The sequence below is a fragment of the Ambystoma mexicanum genome, chromosome 5p (assembly GCF_040938575.1).
Source record: "Ambystoma mexicanum isolate Mex_15411 chromosome 5p, UKY_AmexF1_1, whole genome shotgun sequence".
Taxonomy (NCBI): domain Eukaryota; kingdom Metazoa; phylum Chordata; class Amphibia; order Caudata; family Ambystomatidae; genus Ambystoma; species Ambystoma mexicanum.
The window spans coordinates 38,256,764-38,278,420 of NC_090930.1; positions in this window are offsets into that span (position 1 = coordinate 38,256,764).

Consider the following 21,657-nt stretch of genomic DNA (forward strand, 5'->3'; position numbering starts at 1 on the left):
GTACTGTGCTTTCCTAAAGAATCTGTGCATCGGCTTATAGTGCACATTCCTATGGTAGCTTGGCAGGGACTTGTACTGTGCTTTCCTAAAGAATCTCTGCATCGGTTTATCATGCAAATTCCTATGGCAGCTTGGCATGGACTTGTATTGTGCTTTCCTAAAGATGCTCTGCATCGGTTTATCATGCAAATTCCTATGGCAGCTTGGCATGGACTTGTATTGTGCTTTCCTAAAGAAGTTCTACATCGGCTTATAGTGCACATTTCAATGCAAGCTTGGCATGGACTTGTACTGAGCTTTCCTAAAGAAGTCCTGAATCTGTTTATAGTACACATAACTATGGAAGCTTGGCATGGACTTGTACTGTGCTTTTCTAAAGAAGTTCTGCATCAGCTTACAGTGCACATTTCAATGGAAGCTTGGCATGGAGTTGCACTGTGCTTTCCTAAAGAATCTCTGCATCGGCTTATAGTGCTCATTCCTATGGAAGCTCTGCATGGACTTGTACTGTGCTTTCCTAAAGAAGTTCTGCATCGGCTTATCGTGCACATTCCTATGGAAGCTTGGCATGGACTTGTACTGTGCTTTCCTAAAGAAGTTCTGCACCGGCTTACAGTGCACATTCCTATGGAAGCTTGGCATGCACTTGTACTGTGCTTTACTAAAGACGTTCTGCACTGGCTTATAGTGCACATTCCTATGGAAGCTTTGATAGGACTTGTACTGTGCTTTGCTAAAGAATCTCTGCATCGGCTTATGGTGCACATTCCAATGGAAGCTTGGCATGGACTGTACTGTGCTTTCCCAAAGAAGCTCAGCACCAGCTAATAGGGTATGCTCCAAAAGAAGTTTGCCATGGGCTTGTAGTGTGCTTTCCTAAAGAAGCTCTGCATCAGCTGCTAGTATGCATTCCTAAGGAAGCTTGCCATGTGTGTTTAGTGAGCTTTCCTAAAGAAGCTCTGCATCAGCTCCTAGTATGCATTCCTAAGGAAGCTTGCCATGGGTGTTTAGTGAGCTTTCCTAAAGTAGTTCTGCATCAGCTCATAGTGTGCATTCCTGATGAAGTTTGGCATGGCCTTGTACTGTGCTTTCCTAAAGAATCTGTGCATCGGCTTATAGTGCACATTCCTATGGTAGCTTGGCAGGGACTTGTACTGTGCTTTCCTAAAGAATCTCTGCATCGGTTTATCATGCAAATTCCTATGGCAGCTTGGCATGGACTTGTATTGTGCTTTCCTAAAGATGCTCTGCATCGGTTTATCATGCAAATTCCTATGGCAGCTTGGCATGGACTTGTATTGTGCTTTCCTAAAGAAGTTCTACATCGGCTTATAGTGCACATTTCAATGCAAGCTTGGCATGGACTTGTACTGAGCTTTCCTAAAGAAGTCCTGAATCTGTTTATAGTACACATAACTATGGAAGCTTGGCATGGACTTGTACTGTGCTTTTCTAAAGAAGTTCTGCACCGGCTTACAGTGCACATTCCCATGGAAGATTGGCATGCACTTGTTCTGTACTTTCCGAAAGAAGTTCTGCATCGGCTTATCGTGCACATTCCTATGGAAGATTGGCATGGACTTGTACTGTGATTTCCTAAAGAATATCTGCATCGGCTTATAGTGCACATATCTATGGAAGCTTGGCATGGATTTGTACTGTGCTTTCCTAAAGAAGTTCTGCACCGGCTTACAGTGCACATTCCTATGGAAGCTTGGCATGCACTTGTACTGTGCTTTAATAAAGAAGTTCTGCACTGGCTTATAGTGCGCATTCCTATGGAAGCTTTGATAGGACTTGTACTGTGCTTTGCTAAAGAAACTCTGCATCGGCTTATAGTGCACATTCCTATGGAAGCTTGGCATGGACTGTACTGTGCTTTCCCAAAGAAGCTCAGCATCAGCTAATAGGGTATGCTCCAAAAGAAGTTTGCCATGGGCTTGTAGTGTGCTTTCCTAAAGAAGCTCTGCATCAGCTGCTAGTATGCATTCCTAAGGAAGCTTGCCATGTGTGTTTAGTGAGCTTTCCTAAAGAAGCTCTGCATCAGCTCCTAGTATGCATTCCTAAGGAAGCTTGCCATGGGTGTTTAGTGAGCTTTCCTAAAGAGGTTCTGCATCAGCTCATAGTGTGCATTCCTGATGAAGTTTGGCATGGCCTTGTATTGTGCTTTGCTAAAGAAACTCTGCATCGGCTTATAGTGCACATTCCTATGGAAGCTTGGCATGGACTGTACTGTGCTTTCCCAAAGAAGCTCAGCATCAGCTAATAGGGTATGCTCCAAAAGAAGTTTGCCATGGGCTTGTAGTGTGCTTCCCTAAAGAAGCTCTGCATCAGCTCCTAGCATGCATTCCTAAGGAAGCTTGCCATGTGTGTTTAGTGAGCTTTCCTAAAGAAGCTCTGCATCAGCTCCTAGTATGCATTCCTAAGGAAGCTTGCCATGGGTGTTTAGTGAGCTTTCCTAAAGAAGTTCTGCATCAGCTCATAGTGTGCATTCCTAAGGAAGTTTGGCATGACCTTGTACTGTGCTTTCCTAAAGAATCTGTGCATCGTCTTATAGTGCACATTCCTATGGAAGCTTGGCATGGACTTGTACTGTGCTTTCCTAAAGATGCTCTGCATCAGCTTATAGTGCACATTCCTATGGAAGCTTTGCATGGACTTGTACTGTGCTTTCCTAAAGAATCTCTGCATCGGCTTATAGTGCACCTTCCTATGGATGCTTGGCATGGGTTTGTACTGTGCTTTCCTAAATAATCTCTGCATCGGCTTATCGTGCAAATTCCTATAGAAGCTTAGCATGGACTTGTACTGTGCTTTCCTAAAGAAGTTCTGCATCAGCGTATCATGCACATTTCTATGGTAGCTTGGCAGGGACTTGTACTGTGCTTTCCTAATGAATCTATGCATCGACCTATCGTGCACATTCCTATGGTAGCTTGGCAGGGACTTGTACTGTGCTTTCCAAAAGAAGTCCTTCATCAGCTTATAGTGCACATTCCTATGGAAGCTTGGCATGGACTTGTACTGTGCTTTCCTAAAGAATCTCTGCATCGGCTTATAGTGCACATTCCTATGGAAGCTTGGCATGGGTTTGTACTGTGCTTTCCTAAAGAATCTCTGCATCGGCTTATCATGCAAATTCCTATGGCAGCTTGGCATGGATTTGTATTGTGCTTTCCTAAAGAAGTTCTACATCAGCTTATAGTGCACATTTCAATGCAAGCTTGGCACTGTTCTTTCCTAAAGAATCTCTGCATCGGCTTATAGTGCTCATTCCTATGGAAGCTTGGCATGGACTTGTACTGTGCTTTCCTAAAGAAGTTCTGCACCGGCTTACAGTGCACATTCCCATGGAAGATTGGCATGCACTTGTTCTGTACTTTCCGAAAGAAGTTCTGCATCGGCTTATCGTGCACATTCCTATGGAAGATTGGCATGGACTTGTACTGTGATTTCCTAAAGAATATCTGCATCGGCTTATAGTGCACATACCTATGGAAGCTTGGCATGGACTTGTACTGTGCTTTCCTAAAGAAGTTCTGCACCGGCTTACAGTGCACATTCCTATGGAAGCTTGGCATGCACTTGTACTGTGCTTTACTAAAGAAGTTCTGCACTGGCTTATAGTGCGCATTCCTATGGAAGCTTTAATAGGACTTGTACTGTGCTTTGCTAAAGAAACTCTGCATCGGCTTATAGTGCACATTCCTATGGAAGCTTGGCATGGACTGTACTGTGCTTTCCCAAAGAAGCTCAGCATCAGCTAATAGGGTATGCTCCAAAAGAAGTTTGCCATGGGCTTGTAGTGTGCTTTCCTAAAGAAGCTCTGCATCAGCTGCTAGTATGCATTCCTAAGGAAGCTTGCCATGTGTGTTTAGTGAGCTTTCCTAAAGAAGCTCTGCATCAGCTCCTAGTATGCATTCCTAAGGAAGCTTGCCATGGGTGTTTAGTGAGCTTTCCTAAAGAAGCTCTGCATCAGCTCCTAGTATGCATTCCTAAGGAAGCTTGCCATGGGTGTTTAGTGAGCTTTCCTAAAGTAGTTCTGCATCAGCTGCTAGTATGCATTCCTAAGGAAGCTTGCCATGTGTGTTTAGTGAGCTTTCCTAAAGAAGCTCTGCATCAGCTCCTAGTATGCATTCCTAAGGAAGCTTGCCATGGGTGTTTAGTGAGCTTTCCTAAAGTAGTTCTGCATCAGCTCATAGTGTGCATTCCTGATGAAGTTTGGCATGGCCTTGTACTGTGCTTTCCTAAAGAATCTGTGCATCGGCTTATAGTGCACATTCCTATGGTAGCTTGGCAGGGACTTGTACTGTGCTTTCCTAAAGAATCTCTGCATCGGTTTATCATGCAAATTCCTATGGCAGCTTGGCATGGACTTGTATTGTGCTTTCCTAAAGATGCTCTACATCGGTTTATCATGCAAATTCCTATGGCAGCTTGGCATGGACTTGTATTGTGCTTTCCTAAAGAAGTTCTACATCGGCTTATAGTGCACATTTCAATGCAAGCTTGGCATGGACTTGTACTGAGCTTTCCTAAAGAAGTCCTGAATCTGTTTATAGTACACATAACTATGGAAGCTTGGCATGGACTTGTACTGTGCTTTTCTAAAGAAGTTCTGCATCAGCTTACAGTGCACATTTCAATGGAAGCTTGGCATGGAGTTGCACTGTGCTTTCCTAAAGAATCTCTGCATCGGCTTATAGTGCTCATTCCTATGGAAGCTCTGCATGGACTTGTACTGTGCTTTCCTAAAGAAGTTCTGCATCGGCTTATCGTGCACATTCCTATGGAAGCTTGGCATGGACTTGTACTGTGCTTTCCTAAAGAATCTCTGCATCGGCTTATAGTGCACATTCCTATGGAAGCTTGGCATGGGTTTGTACTGTGCTTTCCTAAAGAATCTCTGCATCGGCTTATCATGCAAATTCCTATGGCAGCTTGGCATGGACTTGTATTGTGCTTTCCTAAAGAAGTTCTACATCAGCTTATAGTGCACATTTCAATGCAAGCTTGGCATGGAGTTGCACTGTTCTTTCCTAAAGAATCTCTGCATCGGCTTATAGTGCTCATTCCTATGTAAGCTTGGCATGGACTTGTACTGTGCTTTCCTAAAGAAGTTCTGCACCGGCTTACAGTGCACATTCCCATGGAAGATTGGCATGCACTTGTTCTGTACTTTCCGAAAGAAGTTCTGCATCGGCTTATCGTGCACATTCCTATGGAAGATTGGCATGGACTTGTACTGTGATTTCCTAAAGAATATCTGCATCGGCTTATAGTGCACATACCTATGGAAGCTTGGCATGGACTTGTACTGTGCTTTCCTAAAGAAGTTCTGCACAGGCTTACAGTGCACATTCCTATGGAAGCTTGGCATGCACTTGTACTGTGCTTTACTAAAGAAGTTCTGCACTGGCTTATAGTGTGCATTCCTATGGAAGCTTTGATAGGACTTGTACTGTGCTTTGCTAAAGAAACTCTGCATCGGCTTATAGTGCACATTCCTATGGAAGCTTGGCATGGACTGTACTGTGCTTTTCCAAAGAAGCTCAGCATCAGCTAATAGGGTATGCTCCAAAAGAAGTTTGCCATGGGCTTGTAGTGTGCTTTCCTAAAGAAGCTCTGCATCAGCTGCTAGTATGCATTCCTAAGGAAGCTTGCCATGTGTGTTTAGTGAGCTTTCCTAAAGAAGCTCTGCATCAGCTCCTAGTATGCATTCCTAAGGAAGCTTGCCATGGGTGTTTAGTGAGCTTTCCTAAAGTAGTTCTGCATCAGCTCATAGTGTGCATTCCTGATGAAGTTTGGCATGGCCTTGTACTGTGCTTTCCTAAAGAATCTGTGCATCGGCTTATAGTGCACATTCCTATGGTAGCTTGGCAGGGACTTGTACTGTGCTTTCCTAAAGAATCTCTGCATCGGTTTATCATGCAAATTCCTATGGCAGCTTGGCATGGACTTGTATTGTGCTTTCCTAAAGATGCTCTGCATCGGTTTATCATGCAAATTCCTATGGCAGCTTGGCATGGACTTGTATTGTGCTTTCCTAAAGAAGTTCTACATCGGCTTATAGTGCACATTTCAATGCAAGCTTGGCATGGACTTGTACTGAGCTTTCCTAAAGAAGTCCTGAATCTGTTTATAGTACACATAACTATGGAAGCTTGGCATGGACTTGTACTGTGCTTTTCTAAAGAAGTTCTGCATCAGCTTACAGTGCACATTTCAATGGAAGCTTGGCATGGAGTTGCACTGTGCTTTCCTAAAGAATCTCTGCATCGGCTTATAGTGCTCATTCCTATGGAAGCTCTGCATGGACTTGTACTGTGCTTTCCTAAAGAAGTTCTGCATCGGCTTATCGTGCACATTCCTATGGAAGCTTGGCATGGACTTGTACTGTGCTTTCCTAAAGAAGTTCTGCACCGGCTTACAGTGCACATTCCTATGGAAGCTTGGCATGCACTTGTACTGTGCTTTACTAAAGACTTTCTGCACTGGCGTATAGTGCACATTCCTATGGAAGCTTTGATAGGACTTGTACTGTGCTTTGCTAAAGAATCTCTGCATCGGCTTATGGTGCACATTCCAATGGAAGCTTGGCATGGACTGTACTGTGCTTTCCCAAAGAAGCTCAGCACCAGCTAATAGGGTATGCTCCAAAAGAAGTTTGCCATGGGCTTGTAGTGTGCTTTCCTAAAGAAGCTCTGCATCAGCTGCTAGTATGCATTCCTAAGGAAGCTTGCCATGTGTGTTTAGTGAGCTTTCCTAAAGAAGCTCTGCATCAGCTCCTAGTATGCATTCCTAAGGAAGCTTGCCATGGGTGTTTAGTGAGCTTTCCTAAAGTAGTTCTGCATCAGCTCATAGTGTGCATTCCTGATGAAGTTTGGCATGGCCTTGTACTGTGCTTTCCTAAAGAATCTGTGCATCGGCTTATAGTGCACATTCCTATGGTAGCTTGGCAGGGACTTGTACTGTGCTTTCCTAAAGAATCTCTGCATCGGTTTATCATGCAAATTCCTATGGCAGCTTGGCATGGACTTGTATTGTGCTTTCCTAAAGATGCTCTGCATCGGTTTATCATGCAAATTCCTATGGCAGCTTGGCATGGACTTGTATTGTGCTTTCCTAAAGAAGTTCTACATCGGTTTATAGTGCACATTTCAATGCAAGCTTGGCATGGACTTGTACTGTGCTTTTCTAAAGAAGTTCTGCACCGGCTTACAGTGCACATTCCCATGGAAGATTGGCATGCACTTGTTCTGTACTTTCCGAAAGAAGTTCTGCATCGGCTTATCGTGCACATTCCTATGGAAGATTGGCATGGACTTGTACTGTGATTTCCTAAAGAATATCTGCATCGGCTTATAGTGCACATATCTATGGAAGCTTGGCATGGACTTGTACTGTGCTTTCCTAAAGAAGTTCTGCACCGGCTTACAGTGCACATTCCTATGGAAGCTTGGCATGCACTTGTACTGTGCTTTAATAAAGAAGTTCTGCACTGGCTTATAGTGCGCATTCCTATGGAAGCTTTGATAGGACTTGTACTGTGCTTTGCTAAAGAAACTCTGCATCGGCTTATAGTGCACATTCCTATGGAAGCTTGGCATGGACTGTACTGTGCTTTCCCAAAGAAGCTCAGCATCAGCTAATAGGGTATGCTCCAAAAGAAGTTTGCCATGGGCTTGTAGTGTGCTTTCCTAAAGAGGCTCTGCATCAGCTGCTAGTATGCATTCCTAAGGAAGCTTGCCATGTGTGTTTAGTGAGCTTTCCTAAAGAAGCTCTGCATCAGCTCCTAGTATGCATTCCTAAGGAAGCTTGCCATGGGTGTTTAGTGAGCTTTCCTAAAGAGGTTCTGCATCAGCTCATAGTGTGCATTCCTGATGAAGTTTGGCATTGCCTTGTACTGTGCTTTGCTAAAGAAACTCTGCATCGGCTTATAGTGCACATTCCTATGGAAGCTTGGCATGGACTGTACTGTGCTTTCCCAAAGAAGCTCAGCATCAGCTAATAGGGTATGCTCCAAAAGAAGTTTGCCATGGGCTTGTAGTGTGCTTTCCTAAAGAAGCTCTGCATCAGCTCCTAGCATGCATTCCTAAGGAAGCTTGCCATGTGTGTTTAGTGAGCTTTCCTAAAGAAGCTCTGCATCAGCTCCTAGTATGCATTCCTAAGGAAGCTTGCCATGGGTGTTTAGTGAGCTTTCCTAAAGAAGTTCTGCATCAGCTCATAGTGTGCATTCCTAAGGAAGTTTGGCATGACCTTGTACTGTACTTTCCTAAAGAATCTGTGCATCGTCTTATAGTGCACATTCCTATGGAAGCTTGGCATGGACTTGTACTGTGCTTTCCTAAAGATGCTCTGCATCAGCTTATAGTGCACATTCCTATGGAAGCTTTGCATGGACTTGTACTGTGCTTTCCTAAAGAATCTCTGCATCGGCTTATAGTGCACCTTCCTATGGATGCTTGGCATGGGTTTGTACTGTGCTTTCCTAAATAATCTCTGCATCGGCTTATCGTGCAAATTCCTATAGAAGCTTAGCATGGACTTGTACTGTGCTTTCCTAAAGAAGTTCTGCATCAGCGTATCATGCACATTCCTATGGTAGCTTGGCAGGGACTTGTACTGTGCTTTCCTAATGAATCTCTGCATCGACCTATCGTGCACATTCCTATGGTAGCTTGGCAGGGACTTGTACTGTGCTTTCCAAAAGAAGTCCTTCATCAGCTTATAGTGCACATTCCTATGGAAGCTTGGCATGGACTTGTACTGTGCTTTCCTAAAGAATCTCTGCATCGGCTTATAGTGCACATTCCTATGGAAGCTTGGCATGGGTTTGTACTGTGCTTTCCTAAAGAATCTCTGCATCGGCTTATCATGCAAATTCCTATGGCAGCTTGGCATGGATTTGTATTGTGCTTTCCTAAAGAAGTTCTACATCAGCTTATAGTGCACATTTCAATGCAAGCTTGGCACTGTTCTTTCCTAAAGAATCTCTGCATCGGCTTATAGTGCTCATTCCTATGGAAGCTTGGCATGGACTTGTACTGTGCTTTCCTAAAGAAGTTCTGCACCGGCTTACAGTGCACATTCCCATGGAAGATTGGCATGCACTTGTTCTGTACTTTCCGAAAGAAGTTCTGCATCGGCTTATCGTGCACATTCCTATGGAAGATTGGCATGGACTTGTACTGTGATTTCCTAAAGAATATCTGCATCGGCTTATAGTGCACATACCTATGGAAGCTTGGCATGGACTTGTACTGTGCTTTCCTAAAGAAGTTCTGCACCGGCTTACAGTGCACATTCCTATGGAAGCTTGGAATGCACTTGTACTGTGCTTTACTAAAGAAGTTCTGCACTGGCTTATAGTGCGCATTCCTATGGAAGCTTTGATAGGACTTGTACTGTGCTTTGCTAAAGAAACTCTGCATCGGCTTATAGTGCACATTCCTATGGACTGTACTGTGCTTTCCCAAAGAAGCTCAGCATCAGCTAATAGGGTATGCTCCAAAAGAAGTTTGCCATGGGCTTGTAGTGTGCTTTCCTAAAGAAGCTCTGCATCAGCTGCTAGTATGCATTCCTAAGGAAGCTTGCCATGTGTGTTTAGTGAGCTTTCCTAAAGAAGCTCTGCATCAGCTCCTAGTATGCATTCCTAAGGAAGCTTGCCATGGGTGTTTAGTGAGCTTTCCTAAAGTAGTTCTGCATCAGCTCATAGTGTGCATTCCTGATGAAGTTTGGCATGGCCTTGTACTGTGCTTTCCTAAAGAATCTGTGCATCGGCTTATAGTGCACATTCCTATGGTAGCTTGGCAGGGACTTGTACTGTGCTTTCCTAAAGAATCTCTGCATCGGTTTATCATGCAAATTCCTATGGCAGCTTGGCATGGACTTGTATTGTGCTTTCCTAAAGATGCTCTGCATCGGTTTATCATGCAAATTCCTATGGCAGCTTGGCATGGACTTGTATTGTGCTTTCCTAAAGAAGTTCTACATCGGCTTATAGTGCACATTTCAATGCAAGCTTGGCATGGACTTGTACTGAGCTTTCCTAAAGAAGTCCTGAATCTGTTTATAGTACACATAACTATGGAAGCTTGGCATGGACTTGTACTGTGCTTTTCTAAAGAAGTTCTGCATCAGCTTACAGTGCACATTTCAATGGAAGCTTGGCATGGAGTTGCACTGTGCTTTCCTTAAGAATCTCTGCATCGGCTTATAGTGCTCATTCGTATGGAAGCTCTGCATGGACTTGTACTGTGCTTTCCTAAAGAAGTTCTGCATCGGCTTATCGTGCACATTCCTATGGAAGCTTGGCATGGACTTGTACTGTGCTTTCCTAAAGAAGTTCTGCACCGGCTTACAGTGCACATTCCTATGGAAGCTTGGCATGCACTTGTACTGTGCTTTACTAAAGAAGTTCTGCACTGGCTTATAGTGCACATTCCTATGGAAGCTTTGATAGGACTTGTACTGTGCTTTGCTAAAGAATCTCTGCATCGGCTTATGGTGCACATTCCAATGGAAGCTTGGCATGGACTGTACTGTGCTTTCCCAAAGAAGCTCAGCACCAGCTAATAGGGTATGCTCCAAAAGAAGTTTGCCATGGGCTTGTAGTGTGCTTTCCTAAAGAAGCTCTGCATCAGCTCCTAGTATGCATTCCTAAGGAAGCTTGCAATGTGTGTTTAGTGAGCTTTCCTGAAGAAGCTCTGCATCAGCTCCTAGTATGCATTCCTAAGGAAGCTTGCCATGGGTGTTTAGTGAGCTTTCCTAAAGAAGCTCTGCATCAGCTCCTAGTATGCATTTCTAAGGAAGCTTGCCATGGGTGTTTAGTGAGCTTTCCTAAAGAAGCTCTGCATCAGCTCCTAGTATGCGTTCCTAAGGAAGCTTGCCATGTGTGTTTAGTGAGCTTTCCTAAAGAAGCTCTGCATCAGCTCCTAGTATGCATTCCTAAGGAAGTTTGCCATGGGCTTGCAGTCTGCTTTCCTAAAGAAGCTCTGCATCAGCTCCTAGTATGCATTCCTAAGGAAGCTTGCCATGGGTGTTTAGTGAGCTTTCCTAAAGAAGCTCTGCATCAGCTCTTAGTATGCATTCCTAAGGAAGCTTGCCATTGGTGTTTAGCGAGCTTTCCTTAAGAAGCTCTGCATCAACTCCTAGTATGCATACCTAAGGAAGCTTGCCATGCGTGTTTAGCGAGCTTTCCTGAAGAAGCTCTGCATCAGCTCATAGTATGCATTCCTAAGGAAGCTTGCCATGGGTGTTTAGCGAGCTTTCCTGAAGAAGCTCTGCATCAGCTCATATTATGCATTCCTAAGGAAGCTTGCCATGGGTGTTTAGCGAGCTTTCCTGAAGAAGCTCTGCATCAGCTCCTAGTATGCATTCCTAAGGAAGCTTGCCATGTGTGTTTAGTGAGCTTTCCTAAAGAAGCTCTGCAACAGCTCCTAGTATGAATTCCTAAGGAGGCTTGCCGTGGGTGTTTAGTGAGCTTTCCTAAAGAAGCTCTGCATCAGCTCCTAGTATGCATTCCTAAGGAAGCTTGCCATTGGTGTTTAGTGAGCTTTCCTAAAGAAGCTCTGCATCAGCTCCTAGTATGCATTCCTAAGGAAGTTTGCCATGGGCTTGCAGTGTGCTTTCCTAAAGAAGCTCTGCATCAGCTCCTAGTATGCATTCCTAAGGAAGCTTGCCATGGGTGTTTAGTGAGCTTTCCTAAAGAAGCTCTGCATCAGCTCTTAGTATGCATTCCTAAGGAAGCTTGCCATTGGTGTTTAGCGAGCTTTCCTTAAGAAACTCTGCATCAACTCCTAGTATGCATACCTAAGGAAGCTTGCCATGGGTGTTTAGCGAGCTTTCCTGAAGAAGCTCTGCATCAGCTCATAGTATGCATTCCTAAGGAAGCTTGCCATGGGTGTTTAGCAAGCTTTCCTGAAGAAGCTCTGCATCAGCTCATAGTATGCATTCCTAAGGAAGCTTGCCATGGGTGTTTAGTGAGCTTTGCTGAAGAAGCTCTGCATCAGCTCCTAGTATGCATTCCTAAGGAAGCTTGCCATGTGTGTTTAGTGAGCTTTCCTAAAGAAGCTCTGCATCAGCTCCTAGTATGCATTCCTAAGGAAATTTGCCATGGGCTTGCAGTGTGCTTTCCTAAAGAAGCTCTGCATCAGCTCCTAGTATGCATTCCTAAGGAAGATTGCCATGGGTGTTTAGTGAGCTTTCCTAAAGAAGCTCTGCATCAGCTCTTAGTATGCATTCCTAAGGAAGCTTGCCATTGGTGTTTAGTGAGCTTTCCTAAAGAAGCTCTGCATCAGCTCCTAGTATGCATTCCTAAGGAAGCTTGCCATGGGTGTTTAGTGAGCTGTCCTGAAGAAGCTCTGCATCAGCTCCTAGTATGCATTCCTAAGGAAGCTTGCCATGGGTGTTTAGTGAGCTGTCCTGAAGAAGCTCTGCATCAGCTCCTAGTATGCATTCCTAAGGAAGCTTGCCATGGGTGTTTAGTGAGCTTTCCTGAAGAAGCTCTGCATCAGCTCATAGTATGCATTCCTAAGGAAGCTTGGCATGGACTTGTAGTGTGTTTACGCAAATAGTGGACCGAGATTAGGGGCATGCGTTAGTTTTTTTACTCTAAGGGGAGGGTGTTAGTATTAATGTAGGATCGGGAGATTCACTCTGAGTGAGAAGGTTTTTTGGGGCCCTCAGCGGCAACCCAGGACTGTTTAAGGGGGTTGGGTGCTTATTTATCGTAATCCAAGATACTTGTGGGGTTCTTGAGAAATTATAGGTTTGAAATGACAGTAAAGGAAAACTGGTCACAGGAAAGAGGTTTGCCTTAACCATATCCTAAGCTACTTTCAAAAGTGTGATCTAAAGTGTCTTGAACTCAAAAGAACACCCCAATGGAATACCATTTTCTACTGGAGAGGGTACATCTAATTTCTGCCAATTTGAGTGGAAAGTTATTGGAATAAAAGGCTCATGTTTCATCGCACACTCATCTGGAGTGATAATTATTGGTTGGAAAGTGATAGTGTGTGGAGCGCTCAACCCTGGTGTGATGAGTCCTTGTCTGCCTGGGTTACCGTCACTGATGTGGGAGGAGTCATGGAACTGGTTATTGGTTCCAAGGAGAGTGTATGTTCTACAGGTGGACCAGGTGTGAGTAACTGGAAGGCGGGGTGTGCAACCCAATAGTTTGTATCCAAAGTGAGCAGACACTGGAGTCTTTGGTTAGGAGAAAACAGGGGGTTCTAAGGAGTGGCATCCCCAAGGCTGGCTTGTAAGACAGCCTTGGGGATGCTTTGCCATTGCCCTAGGGCTGCTGAGTGGGGTGCATGTCTGCAACTGACTGTAAGAGGCTGAGGGCATGATGCCATCGCTTTACTTTGCAAAGTAAGACTCCAAGAGGGTTGCATGGACATCTGTCATGATTTTCATCATACCTTTCATAACAGAGCCCAACCTCCACCCCAAAGAGGTCTCTCTGCCACCTGGTGCTGCAGCTGGTTTTTCAACAGGGAATAGTCCTGTGCCTGAAGCAAGACTATGGTGAAAGATGGTTCCCTGCACTTTAGTGCAAGAAAAACTACCCCTGAGCATGTGACAGGCTTACTACTGGATTGCAATACTATGCTGTGGGTCTACCTTCTGGGTGAATCTATGTATCATTACTTATTACTCTTGTATGATGCACCTTAAATGCCATCAATATCTTCCCAGCCCAGGTGTATCACTACCCCAACATTTGCTTCCAGGCAATATACTGTCTTTTATACTCATAAATCGAAACACATGAATAATGCTCCCCACCTCTTGTTTCATTTTTGTGTATTTATTTGTGTGTATTTATTTTCTTGTAAAGCGAAAATATGAGTGTTAATCTCCCTTCTCTGTGCTTTGAAGGATCCTCTTATCCTGGTCACAGAAGCATGAGGGGCAACGCGGGTTATAAATGGACACTGTTTTGAAGCTCAGGTCCACCTTAAACTCAGTGTTTCACCAGTACATGAAATATTGAAAGTCTAACCTAACAGCAATACATCATGGTGTTTCTTAATAGGCCTCCCCTTGAAAGGAAAATTGTCTGTTGAAAAAATGGGAAAAATTTATTTTCCCAGCCACCAAAATATTGAAACGTTTAAAAATGCAAATCTAGAAAAATTGATGAAGGGACAATTTTTTGTCGCATGAGCAATTTACTGTCTCGGGCTGAAGGTACCTGAAAACTGTGTGTTGCTTGTTCCCAAGGCAGTTCAGCTCTGTAAATTAGATTTTCCTCTAAACTATTGAAGCAAGCATTCAAAATCAAAATTTAGGGAAATTGGCGAAGTGCCAGTTTTTGGCCCAAAGACTATAATTATGGTCTTAGTCTACTCATTAAATTGACTTGCGTTAGGGAGCCTTCTCTAGTCTGCTAAAACAGCTTCCTTTTAAAGGATAAGTACCATGCCTGTGTCCCTGTTAGCCATATCTCAACAAATAATTATGTCACACATGCGAACACTAGGAACATTGAAACAAAACATCTTGTTTGTTCATTTTTCAATTGAATGTAATCTTGTTATCTGTCGCTTGCATGTTTGAACAAGATGGGCTTTTGCTAAATGATAGGCGTCAATGCTTTATTCAAAATAAGTTCTACTCTCTGCGTGTCTAATCACGCACTCAACCTTGTTTGGTATTTTATCATTGTTGGCAAAGAGTTGAGTTCTTTTTGTTTGCAGAAACATATTCGAATGTGTACATGTGTTGGGATTGTTTGTGCTCTCTGCCGCTATGTTTAAATAATAGTTCACACAAGTCGCAATGTCCCCAATGAAACACTTCAAGGTAATTATTTTGCATTAAAATTGGATAATGTTAGCAAATATACTTGTTGCTTGGGCAATCACTTCTCTCATGCATGCCACACAGAAAAAATAAGTGTGTTTGCTATAAGACCCTGGCTTTAGATTTCCAGTGAACACAATAACCCCATAATGCATTCTGAAAAGTTTCAGTAATGTATACCTTTCCAATTATGCTTAAGAAGAGAATGCTGGCAAAGTCAATACTTTGAATGCACATTTGTGAAATGCACCTCTCTAAATGTTAACAGGAATGTTTCATATGTTGTTAAAGGGTGAATTTGCTTGGGGTTTAGACCTCTTCATAGTATAGATGTATAATGCCTTGCATGACCCCCCTCACCGAGGACACGTCACACAATGCACACACATGTGAACATTGAGAGCAGAGAGGCAGAACACAGAGTGATATAAAACAACTGCTATGTAGATGATTCTCTGAGATTGTCCAACAGCTAGGTAAGAAAACATTCAGCAGTGATTCCCTGTGGACTCCCCCGCAAGAATGTCTCCGTAGAAACTATGCAGGGGGTGCATGAGTGTCTCTGTAGACACTATGCAGGAGTGTCTCTTTATAAACTATGCAGGAGTGTCCTGTAGAAACTATGCAGGGTTGTCTCTGTATAAACTACACAGGAGTGTCCTGTAGAAACTATGCAGGAGTGTCTCTGTAGAAACTATACAGAAGTGTCTCTGTAGACACTATGCAGGAGTGTCTCTGTATAAACTATGCAGGAGTGTCCTTTAGAAACTATGCAGGAGTGTCTCTGTAGAAACTATACAGGAGTGACTCTGTAGAAACTATGCAGGGGTGTCTCTGTATAAACTATACAGGAATGTCTCTGTATAAACTATGCAGGATTGTCTCTGTATAAACTACGCAGGAGTATCCTGTAGAAACTATGCAGGAGTGTCTCTGTAGAAACTATACAGGAGTGTCTCTTTATAAACTATGCAGGAGTGTCCTGTAGAAACTGTGCAATAGTGTCTCTGTATAAACTATGCAGGAGTGTCCTGTAGAAATGATACACGAGTGTCTCTGTAGAAACTATGCAGGAGTGTCTCTGTATGAACTATGCAGGAGTGTCCAGTAGAAACTATGCAGGATTGTCTCTGTATAAACTACGCAGGAGTGTCCTGTAGAAACTATGCTGGAGTGTCTCTGTAGAAACTATACAGAAGTGTCTCTGTAGACACTATGCAGGAGTGTCTCTGTATAAATTATGCAGGAGTGTCCTTTAGAAACTATGCAGGAGTGTCTCTGTAGAAACTATACAGGAGTGTCTCTGTAGAAACTATGCGGGAGTGTCTCTGTATAACTATGCAGGAGTGTCCTGTAGAAACTATGCAGGAGTGTCTCTGTAGAAATTATGCAGGAGTGTCCTGTAGAAACTATGCAGGAGTGTCCTGTAGAAACTATCAAGAGTGTCTCTGTAGAAACTATGCAGGAGTGTCTGTAGAAACTATACAGGAGTGTCCTGTAGAAACTATGCAGGAGTGTCTCTGTATAAACTATGCAGGAGTGTCTGCAGACACTATGCAGGAGTGTCCTGTAGAAACTATGCAGCAGTGTCTCTGTAGAGTAGAAACTATGCAGGAGTGTCCTGTAGAAACTATGCAGGAGTGTCTGTAGACACTATACAGGAGTGCCTCTGTAGAATCTATGCAGGAGTGTCTGTAGACACTATACAGAAGTGCCTCTATAGAAACTATGCAGGAGTGTCTGTAGACACTATGCAGGAGTGTCTCTGAATAAACTATGCAGGAGTGTCCTGTAGAAACTATGCAGGAGTGTCCTGTAGAAACTATGCAGGGTTGTCTCTGTATAAACTACGCAGGAGTGTCCTGTAGAAACTATGCAGGAGTGTCTCTGTAGACACTATGCAGGAGTGTCTCTGTATAAACTATGCAGGAGTGTCCTGTAGAAACTATGCAGGGTTGTCTCTGTATAAACTACGCAGGAGTGTCCTGTAGAAACTATGCAGGAGTGTCTCTGTAGAAACTATACAGAAGTGTCTCTGTAGACACTATGCAGGAGTGTCTCTGTATAAACTATGCAGGAGTGTCCTGTAGAAACGATACATGAGTGTCTCTGTAGAAACTATGCAGGAGTGTCTCTGTATAAACTATGCAGGAGTGTCCTGTGGAAACTATGCAGGATTATCTCTGTATAAACTACGCAGGAGTGTCTCTGTAGAAACTATACAGGAGTGTCTCTGTAGAAACTATGCCGGTGTGTCTCTGTATAAACTATGCAGGAGTGTCCTGTAGAAACTATGCAGGAGTGTCTCTGTAGAAATTATGCAGGAGTGTCCTGTAGAAACTATGCAGGAGTGTCCTGTAGAAACTATCAAGAGTGTCTCTGTAGAAACTATGCAGGAGTGTCTGTAGACACTATACAGGAGTGTCCTGTAGAAACTATGCAGGAGTGTCTCTGTATAAACTATGCAGGGGTGTCTGCAGACACTATGCAGGAGTGTCCTGTAGAAACTATGCAGCAGTGTCTCTGTAGAAACTATGCAGGAGTGTCCTGTAGAAACTATGCAGGAGTGTCTGTAGACACTATACAGGAGTGCCTCTGTAGAAACTATGCAGGAGTGTCTGCAGACACTATACAGAAGTGCCTCTGTAGAAACTATGCAGGAGTGTCTGTAGATACTATGCAGGAGTTCTCTGAATAAACTCTGCAGGAGTGTCCTTTAGAAACTATGCAGGAGTGTCTCTGTAGAAACTATACAGGAGTGTCTCTGTGGAAACTATGCCAGAGTGTCTCTGTATAAACTATGCAGGAGTGTCCTGTAGAAACTATGCAGGAGTGTCTCTGTATAAACTATGCAGGACTGTCCTGTAGAAACGATACACAAGTGTCTCTGTAGAAATTATGCCAGAGTGTCTCTGTATAAACTATACAGGAGTGTCTCTGTAGAAACTATGCAGGATTGTCGCTGTATAAACTACGCAGGAGTGTCCTGTAGAAACTATGCAAGAGTGTCTCTGTAGAAACTATGCAGGAGTGTCTCTGTATATACTATGCAGGAGTGTCCTGTAGAAACTATACATGAGTGTCTCTGTAAAAATTATATAGGAGTGCCTCTGTAGAAAGTATTCAGGAGTGTCTCTAGAACATATGGAGGATTATCTCTGTATAAACTATGCAGGAGTGTCCTGTAGAAACTATAAATGAGTGTCTCTGTAAAAACTATGCAGGAGTGTCTCTGTAGAAAGTATACAGGAGTGTCCCATAGAAACTATGCAGGAGTGTCCCTGTAGAAACTATACAGGAGTGTCTCTGTAGAAACGATACAGGAGTGTCTCTGTAGAAACTATGCAGGAGTGTCTCTGTAAAAACTATGCAGGAGTTTCCTGTAGAAACCATGCAGGAGTGTCTCTGTAGAAATTATGCAGGAGTGTCCTGTAGAAATTATGCAGGAGTGTCTCTGTAGAAACTATGCAGGAGTGTCTGTAAACACTATAGAGGAGTGTCTCTGTATAAACTATGCAGGAGTGTCATGTAGAAACTGTTCTTGAGTGTCTCTGTAGAAACTATGCAGGAGTGTCTCTGTAGAAACTATGCAGGAGTGTCTGTAGACACTATACAGGAGTGTCCTGTAGAAACGATACACGAGTGTCTCTGTAGAAACTATGCAGGAGTGTCTCTGTATAAACTATACAGGAGTGTCTCTGTATAAACTATGCAGGATTGTCTCTGTATAAACTACGCAGGAGTGTCCAGTAGAAACTATGCAGGAGTGTCTTTGTAGAAACTATACAGAAGAGTCTCTGTCTCTGTAGACACTATGCAGGAGTGTCTCTGTATAAACTATGCAGGAGTGTCCTGTAGAAACTATGCAGGAGTGTCTCTGTAGAAATTATGCAGGAGTGTCTCTGTAGAAACTATGCAGGAGTGTCTCTGTAGAAACTATGCAGGAGTGTCATGTAGAAACTATGCAGGAGTGTCTCTGTATGAACTATGCCGGAGTGTCCTGTAAAATGATACACAATTGTCTCTGTAGAAACTATGCAGGAGTGTCTCTGTATAAACTATACAGAAGTGTCTCTGTATAAACTATGCAGGATTGTCTCTGTATAAACTACGCAGGAGTGTCCTATAGAAACTATGCAGGAGTGTCTCTGTAGAAACTATACAGAAGTGTCTCTGTAGACACTATGCAGGAGTGTCTCTGTATAAACTATGCAGGAGTGTCCTTTAGAAACTATGCAGGAGTGTCTCTGTGGAAACTATACAGGAGTGTCTCTGTAGAAACTATGCGGGAGTGTCTCTGTATAACTATGCAGGAGTGTCCTGTAGAAACTATGCAGGACTGTCTCTGTAGAAATTATGCAGGAGTGTCCTGTAGAAACTATGCAGGAGTGTCCTGTAGAAACTATCAAGAGTGTCTCTGTAGAAACTATGCAGGAGTGTCTGTAGACACTATACAGGAGTGTCCTGTAGAAACTATGCAGGAGTGTCTCTGTATAAACTATGCAGGAGTGTCTGCAGACACTATGCAGGAGTGTCCTGTAGAAACTATGCAGCAGTGTCTCTGTAGAGTAGAAACTATGCAGGAGTGTCCTGTAGAAACTATGCAGGAGTGTCTGTAGACACTATACAGGAGTGCCTCTGTAGAATCTATGCAGGAGTGTCTGTAGACACTATACAGAAGTGCCTCTATAGAAACTATGCAGGAGTGTCTCTGAATAAACTATGCAGGAGTGTCCTGTAGAAACTATGCAGGAGTGTCCTGTAGAAACTATGCAGGGTTGTCTCTGTATAAACTACGCAGGAGTGTCCTGTAGAAACTATGCAGGAGTGTCTCTGTAGACACTATGCAGGAGTGTCTCTGTATAAACTATGCAGGAGTGTCCTGTAGAAACTATGCAGGGTTGTCTCTGTATAAACTACGCAGGAGTGTCCTGTAGAAACTATGCAGGAGTGTCTCTGTAGAAACTATACAGAAGTGTCTCTGTAGACACTATGCAGGAGTGTCTCTGTCTAAACTATGCAGGAGTGCACTTTAGAAACTATGCAGGAGTGTCTCTGTAGAAACTATACAGAAGTGTCTCTGTAGACACTATGCAGGAGTGTCTCTGTAAAAACTATGCAGGAGTGTCCTTTAGAAACTATGCAGGAGTGTCTCTGTAGAAACTATACAGGAGTGTCTCTGTAGAAACTATGCCGGTGTGTCTCTGTATAAACTATGCAGGAGTGTCCTGTAGAAACTATGCAGGAGTGTCTCTGTAGAAATTATGCAGGAGTGTCCTGTAGAAACTATGCAGGAGTGTCCTGTAGAAACTATCAAGAGTGTCTCTGTAGAAACTATGCAGGAGTGTCTGTAGACACTATACAGGAGTGTCCTGTAGAAACTATGCAGGAGTGTCTCTGTATAAACTATGCAGGGGTGTCTGCAGACACTATGCAGGAGTGTCCTGTAGAAACTATGCAGCAGTGTCTCTGTAGAAACTATGCAGGAGTGTCCTGTAGAAACTATGCAGGAGTGTCTGTAGACACTATACAGGAGTGCCTCTGTAGAAACTATGCAGGAGTGTCTGCAGACACTATACAGAAGTGCCTCTGTAGAAACTATGCAGGAGTGTCTGTAGATACTATGCAGGAGTTCTCTGAATAAACTCTGCAGGAGTGTCCTTTAGAAACTATGCAGGAGTGTCTCTGTAGAAACTATACAGGAGTGTCTCTGTGGAAACTATGCCAGAGTGTCTCTGTATAAACTATGCAGGAGTGTCCTGTAGAAACTATGCAGGAGTGTCTCTGTATAAACTATGCAGGACTGTCCTGTAGAAACGATACACAAGTGTCTCTGTAGAAACTATGCCAGAGTGTCTCTGTATAAACTATACAGGAGTGTCTCTGTAGAAACTATGCAGGATTGTCGCTGTATAAACTACGCAGGAGTGTCCTGTAGAAACTATGCAAGAGTGTCTCTGTAGAAACTATGCAGGAGTGTCTCTGTATATACTATGCAGGAGTGTCCTGTAGAAACTATACATGAGTGTCTCTGTAAAAATTATATAGGAGTGCCTCTGTAGAAAGTATTCAGGAGTGTCTCTAGAACATATGGAGGATTATCTCTGTATAAACTATGCAGGAGTGTCCTGTAGAAACTATAAATGAGTGTCTCTGTAAAAACTATGCAGGAGTGTCTCTGTAGAAAGTATACAGGAGTGTCCCATAGAAACTATGCAGGAGTGTCCCTGTAGAAACTATACAGGAGTGTCTCTGTAGAAACGATACAGGAGTGTCTCTGTAGAAACTATGCAGGAGTGTCTCTGTAAAAACTATGCAGGAGTTTCCTGTAGAAACCATGCAGGAGTGACTCTGTAGAAATTATGCAGGAGTGTCCTGTAGAAATTATGCAGGAGTGTCTCTGTAGAAACTATGCAGGAGTGTCTGTAAACACTATAGAGGAGTGTCTCTGTATAAACTATGCAGGAGTGTCATGTAGAAACTGTTCTTGAGTGTCTCTGTAGAAACTATGCAGGAGTGTCTCTGTAGAAACTATGCAGGAGTGTCTGTAGACACTATACAGGAGTGTCCTGTAGAAACGATACACGAGTGTCTCTGTAGAAACTATGCAGGAGTGTCTCTGTATAAACTATACAGGAGTGTCTCTGTATAAACTATGCAGGATTGTCTCTGTATAAACTACGCAGGAGTGTCCAGTAGAAACTATGCAGGAGTGTCTTTGTAGAAACTATACAGAAGTGTCTCTGTCTCTGTAGACACTATGCAGGAGTGTCTCTGTATAAACTATGCAGGAGTGTCCTGTAGAAACTATGCAGGAGTGTCTCTGTAGAAATTATGCAG